The 6683-nt window shown below is 65.8% G+C and overlaps 1 protein-coding gene across 3 annotated transcripts in view; it reads left to right on the top strand.

The window, feature by feature from the left end:
- The first annotated feature begins 6558 nt into the window (after positions 1-6558).
- The window catches only part of PHRF1 (PHD and ring finger domains 1), a 28259-nt gene continuing 28134 nt past the window's right edge, over positions 6559-6683 (top strand). For 2 of the 3 annotated variants that reach the window (XM_077863694.1, XM_077863691.1), the window contains exon 1: positions 6559-6665. The gene's annotated coding sequence lies outside the window, so the exon portion shown is untranslated. The remainder of the gene's footprint in view (positions 6666-6683) is intronic. The other variant, XM_077863692.1, reaches the window with a different exon arrangement.

Here is a 6683-nt window from a genome sequence, read left to right as displayed (position 1 = left end):
CTCTGGAGTGGCTCCTGAGCTGGGCCTGGTGTTCCCTACTTTTTTTGGGGCCAACTGTAGGGGACATGAAGTCCCGAGTAAGGAGCAAGGAAGCCAACCAGAGCACAGCTGGTGGGGGCAAGGGGGTAACTAGGAATGGATACTTCCCGCCCCAGATGGGACGGGAGAGGGAGCCACTGGACAGGCCAGGCAGCAGGAGGGGGCTTCTGGCCCAGACTCCTCACTCCAAGGCCCTCAACCCCGCTTGGCTCCTACCTCGGGTCCCACCTGAGCCCACCATCTACCTCACAGCAGCCCATGACTGACGGGGCCAAATGCCAGGTCACATGGGCGTGTAGCCTGGACTGCAAATGCTGATTGTGTCGTGCCCTGGGTGGGCGAGCTAGGGCTAGGGCAGTCGCCACCAGGTCCAAGGGGCCTGCTCTCCCCACTCACAACCCTCACCTGTGCTCAGGAAGGTTGGGTGTACCTTGGGGCACCTGCCCTGAGCCCCAACACAGGGTCATCTCCGCAGCTGAGCGCATTGGCCAGCACAGGGCAGAGCCAGTGCTCGCTGGGGATGAGCCCGTGCCCTCCGGTGTCTTGGGCTTTCCCACTCCCAAAAGGAAGCAGTCCCGTTGCTGGCAGAGCTTGTGCACCCCTGGTCTCCTGTGTCTGTTTTCAGGGAACACCTGTTCCTTGTGAAGACCTCACCAGGGACCTGTCCCTGGGCTCCTGCTTGTTGAAGAAGCCTTGGAGAGGTCCTCAGTGGCTGCTGCACTCCGAGGTGGGGAATGCAGAACCTTCCTCCTCTGTGGCTGTTGCAGGTGGCCCAAATCCCACATCCCCAAAAAATTGCCAGAAGTGCTTCAAATCACTAAGCAAACGCTGGAGTTGCTGAAAAGTTTACTTTGGAGCTTTAAACTGCACTCTGAAAACAATCTGCGAGCTACGCGGTGCTGAGAGGACTGGCTCCCCGCCCCCGGCTCCCGGCACGCGCGCGCGCACACACACACACACACACACATCATTCCGGGGCAGGGCAGGACCAAGCCAGGTCAGGCCAGTTCCCCAGCAAGGTGAGACAGGACCCCGCTCGGTGCCACCGTCACTCTGCAGGGCCAGGCCAGGTTGGGGATGGCACTGGAGCCCCTCCCGACCGCAAAGTTCCCGCACGACCCCCCCTGTAAAATACCCTGTGGGCTGGCTGAGAACACTGGGGCTCACGGGGCCAAGGCCACCCACAAGCTCCCCGTCACCTGCAGAACCTGGCCCTGCCAGGCCTGCTGGGTGTGACCCCCAGTACACCCACAGTGACCTTCAGGACACGGTCTCTCCACAGGTGAGTGAAGTCCATGTAAGGTCTCACCTAAGCCCGCCTCTCCCTCCAGCTGCTCTGACAAGTGCAGGCCCAGCTCCAGCCATCACCCCCCACCGTCTGGGAGGAGCCCAGCGCTGCAGGCCTCCTGGTCCCAGCATGCCTGGACGCTCCTCTGGGCGGGCTCTCGAGTGGCAGATCTTCACAGTGGACAGAGAACCCCCCACAGACAGGCTGGCGTCTCTGGCAGGTGCCCCCCACCTGTGGGAGGGACATGTCACTGGACACCACAAGTGGGTCCTTGTCACTCCGACTCCTTTAGCGGCCTTGCTGAAGTGGCAGTGACGCACCGAAAAGCCAAATCCGTCACCATCTTCCTTAAGAAGGTTCCCCGAGGTGGTCCTCAAGAGGCTGATAGTAGGGGCTCCAGGCCTGGGGGCCCCGGGGTCTGCCCAGGGCCGCCTCAGCTCGGCAGCAGTGCGAGGGCCATCCCGCAACTCTGCACGTCCCGCGGCCCCTGAGACACACAAGGAATGAAAGTTCCCTCCAAGGGCGCAGCTGGCGCAACGTGAGCCCCGCGAGTGGAGGGCTGCGCAGCCCCACGAGGCTACCCCTTCCTCCCCACCCCTGCTGAGCGCAGCCAAGCGGACCGGGCCTCGGGGGCGCCCTGGCCTCCGCCCGCCTGGGCGCTCGCCCTCCCACCTGGGCTGGCTGTCCCGGCCCGACAGAGCAGGGTCCCAGGGGGGCCGAGGCGGTCGCGCTGCCCAGGGACAGATCAGCCGCTGTCACACGCACAGTGGGTCCGGAGCAGCGCAGTGTGCGATGGGCAGTGGCTGCCCTGCGCCTGGAGGGACCCCGGGTGGACGGAGGAGCCGGCCCCCACCCCCGGCCCCTCCTTCCCCTCCAACTTGGGCGTCCGAGCCCCCGCCCGCCGGCCCGGGACCCCTCGCGCGTCACCTGCAGCCGCGGAGCCGGGCCGTCGCCGGCGCTCAGCTCAAATCCGGCGGCGGCCGCGGGCCCCCCGGCGCCCCCGCGCGCCCCCCGCCCGCTCCGCGCCCGGCGCCCGCCCACCCCCCGCGCCCCGCCCATATGCAAATGTGAGGGTCTCGCAGCCAATGGCCGGCCGGGTCGGGCCCGCCCCGCTGCGCCCCAGCCAGTGGGCGCGAGGAGGGGGCGGGGCGCCACGCCCACCGCCGCGCGGCCCCTCGCGGGCGCGGCCGGCGCGTTCCTTTCCGCACGTCGGCCTCGGGGCGGGGCCGCCACCTGCCGGGCGGGGCCTGCCGGCGCCCGGCTGCGGCGGTGCGGGCGGCTCCCCCGCGGCCCGGGCGGGTGGTACGGCCCGAGGCGCTCCTGCCCCCCGCCCTCGCGGCCGGCCTGCAGCTCCGGGACGCGTGGGGCTCGGGCGCACGTAGCCGGCCGCGCCCTCGGGACGCACGTGGAGCGCGGGGCTGCGGCGGCGGCTCCGGGGCCCTCGGGCGGGGCGCGTCGGCCTGGAGGGCGCAGAGTCCGCAGGGCCCGCGGCGCAGCGCCCCCGCGCTCCGGCCCGTCCTGTCTAGGCTTCGAAAAAGTGTGAGGCCGGAGGAAGGACTGCTTCAGACCTGGGGCCCTGCGCCCTGGGTGGGCCGGGGAGGCTTGGCCCTGCCGCCCGCGCCTGCACGGCCCCTCCCGCCTCCGTGGCCGAGGGGACCCCCGGGCGGAGTCCAACGGGCTGCAGAGATGCTTGCTCCCCTTTTGTTCCTGCCGCAGGAGTCCTCCTAAGCCCTCTGTGCCCCTGCCCAGGAAGCCGGAGCCCCCCACCCTCCCTCCCTCCGGGTGCCGCACGTGTCAGACCCCTGCCCTCCCTGGAGGACTCGACTCCGGCCCCAGGCAGGTTCGGAGGAGCCCTCCGCCCGCCCTTAATTGCCCCAGGCCGCCGTGCTCCTCAGCCTCAGCCCTCTGGTCCCTGGGGGTCCACCTGTGCACCCCCCCCCCCCCCCGCCCTCTACACCATGTGTTCCTGGCTCTGCGTTCCTCCAGCCACGTCCCTGCGTCCCACATGTGCTGGAGCCCAGGGCCGCCCCAAAACCAGGACAGACCCTCCTGCACCACCCGCATCATCATGGCCACGTTATTTCTTCCTTTGAAAGCGCTGCTTGAGTGGCTAAGTGCTGAGGTTCCAGGGACGTGTGGGCCTTGCCCTGGACGTCAGCAGCCCAGAGCCCGGGGATAGAAATTCGAGGACAGGATGCCATGGATGTGGTCACCTGTGGCTGGAGGAAGAGCACAGAGGCCCCAGGAGCTGGCTCAGTTGTACCAGGGGTCAGAAGTGGAGGGGTCAGCAAAGCTTGGATCATGTGGTCTGGAAGGAACCCCTTGGAATCTGCAGGATCCCTGCGGAGGCAGGGTAGAGGTTTGGAGGAAAGAAACCTCTGTGTTTCAGGGTCACAGCAAAACCAGAAGTCAGGTGACTGTGAGTTCCTGTCTTGCCTTTCCTGTCTTGGACACCCTCCAGCTGTGGCCCCAAGTCCTGCTGCTTCCAAATGCACCCCTTACCACCCTCTGGGGTGGGTTGAATAGTGCCCCCTCGAAAAAATGTCTGTATCCTAATGCCTAGACCATGTGAATGCTACCTTACTTGGAAAAAGGGTCTCTGCAGCTATAATTAAGAGTTCTGAGGTAGAACCATCCAGGTTTCCCTGGATGTGCCCTAAGTCCAATGACAAATGCACTTATATGAGATAAATGAGAGATACAGACACACAGGAAGTAAGGCTACCTGAAGACAGGCAAAGTCTGGGGTGACGTGGCCACAAGCCAAGGAAGCCTGGAACACCAAAAGCCAGAAGCAGGAAAGGATTTCCTGCAGATTTCTTTCTTTCTTTCTTTTTTTTTTTTTTAAAGATTTTATTTATTTATTTATTCATGAAAGACTGAGAGACAGAGAGAGCCAGAAACAAAGGCAGAGGGAGAAGCAGGCTCCATGCACCGGGAGCCCGATGTGGGATTCGATCCCAGGTCTCCAGGATCGCGCCCTGGGCCAAAGGCAGGCGCTAAACCGCTGCGCCACCCAGGGATCCCTCCTGCAGATTTCTAAGGGAGCACAGCTGCCTTGGGTTTTGGATTTGTGACTTCTGGGGCTGCTGTATTAAGTTACCCAGCCGGTGGTCATTGGTTAGGGCAGGCCTGGGACACTAGTCTGCCCCCCTTCCCAAGTCGGGGAATACCGCTGTACCTGTCTCCTCCCCTGGCTCTGGCCCTGTATTTGCGAGCAGGCCTGACAGCGCTGGACAGAACCAAGGTAGCCCCCAGCCATGTGTCCCCTGCCTGTATAGGAAGGAAGTGTGCATCCCTGTGTGTTCCTGCCTGTGCCCTGCAGGGCGGGACAGGGCATACTAGCACACACTGCATGCCCAGCCAGGGGTGCAGAGTGTGGGTCTGCGAGGCGCAGGGCACAGGGCTTGGAAGGAGCACATGAGAGGGACAGGGGAGTGGCTAGTCAGTGTGCAGCGGACGTCAGTACCGATGCGGGTACACAGTGAGAGTACCCACATGCTTGTGAGGGGGCATCGCTACTTGGGAGGTATAGGTATGTGCCTGTGCTCTCAAGGGGTACCACCCATGTTCAATTTGGGCCCAGACCAATGGCTCTGGGAAGTTCCCTGGGGCACATCTCACATCTGAGCAGAGGCTGACGTGGCTGGGTAGGCTGTGCGCTGCCTGAGGATGCCTGCTGAGTTTCTCTACATGTCATTGGTGCATGTGTTTATTATGACAATTTTCCAGGAGCCCCCAGGAAGAACCGCAGGTGAAGGTAGGAAGGGCTGCCCCTCTCCAGGGGGACTCCAAGTTGGCTACAAGGTGATAGCCCAACTCCTTCACAGGAGGAGGTGCCCCAATACGCCATGTGAGAACCTCTGCGGGGTAGCGTCCTTCTGTCCAATGGTCTTCAGCAGGTAGGGCCAGCGCCCGCCAAGCTCCAAGCGGAGAGGAAGGGGGAGGTGCCTGGCACAGGGTAGTCGCAGTACCTGTGCTGGACCCCAATCCTCACCCAGCCAGCCCTCGACCTCCCTGTTTTACAGCCAAGGATGGGGAGGCACAGAGAGGTCCAGAAGCTCTGCTCATGGGTAAACGACTGATACACTGGTTCAAGCACCTGGCCTGGGGGACACCCAGGGCCACCCCTCTCCAGACCCCACCCCTGTGGCCCGCGGAGAGAATTTGCTCCACGGTCTTCCGCATCTCTGACGCCTTCCATTGTCCCTTTTGGCAGAGTCCGTTTCGGAGTCTGAACTAGCAGTTATTTCTCCGGTGGAGCAGAAAACGCAGCCCTCCCTTGGCGGGCCCCACTCTTCCTTCCTGTCGCAGTAGAGCCACTTGCAAGAGTTGGGGCGCTGGCTACTCTCCCCCCCCCTCCGGGCTGCTGCGCAGGGTGTCAGGGACCCCGCCTCACTGTACCCTGGGCCTGGCTGCTGTCGTCCTCGCCTGGCTTCCGGATGCCCCTCTCCCGGGCTCCCCTGGGTCAACTCCGCACATCCCTCAGCAAATCCCTTTTCTTCAGAATCTTCCTGCACCTGAGCCCTAGCCCCGCCGCTCCCCGGGTCCGCCCTGCCCCGCCCCCGTGCAGACCTTGGGGGCCTGACTCCTTCCCAGGTGGGGCCCCCACGAGCTTGCCCGGTGCACCCTCATCGCCGGAGTAACACTGGCCGGGCCTGCCCGAGGCTCCTCGAGCCCCGATCCTACCCCGCAGCGCCAGTCGGCTGCTCACAACCGCGCGCGGGGCGGTGCCGGGCGGCGCCCGTGCTTTCCCGCTTCTGGACCCGACGGGACTGGGGCTGGGGTCCCCCCAGGCCGTGCCCTGCACCTGGAGGAAGCCGCAGCGGCAGAGCGGCGGGCCCCGCGGGTCTGGGGGCGAGGCCGACGGAGGGAGGGCGGGGCCTCCGCGTGGGGGCGTGCCCGGGGGCGGGGTCTCAGGGGCGGACGACGGCCGCTTCCATTCGGCCCGGGCGGGGGGCGGGGCCCGGACTGTATCATTCCCGGCGGGGGAGGCCGACGCGGAGCAGCCTACAGGCGGGGGCCCAGACACCACGAGTTGCCCCGGACGCTGGTCTTCCCGGGAGGCGGGCGGCCTCAGGAGGTGCCTTCGAGGTCTCGAGGCCCCTGGCCGCGGCGAGGGCGCCCTCCGCCACTTCAGGCTCATCTCCACCCCCCCGTCCCAGTGGTTCCCGCCTACGGGCGGGGCGGGGAGGGAGGGCCCCGGAAGCCGGGTCCGTGCACTTCCGGGTCGGGGAGCGCGCGGCGGCGGCGGTGGCGGCGGCGGCCTAGTCGAGGCGGGCTCTCGGGCGGCGGCGGCCGGCTCCGGGGGTCTGCCGGAGGGGCTCCAGGCTCTCGGGTACGTGCGGGGCCCGCG

This window comes from Canis aureus, chromosome 21, assembly GCF_053574225.1.
Source record: "Canis aureus isolate CA01 chromosome 21, VMU_Caureus_v.1.0, whole genome shotgun sequence".
In the NCBI taxonomy this organism is placed as follows: domain Eukaryota; kingdom Metazoa; phylum Chordata; class Mammalia; order Carnivora; family Canidae; genus Canis; species Canis aureus.
This window is presented reverse-complemented; position numbering and strand designations above follow the sequence as displayed.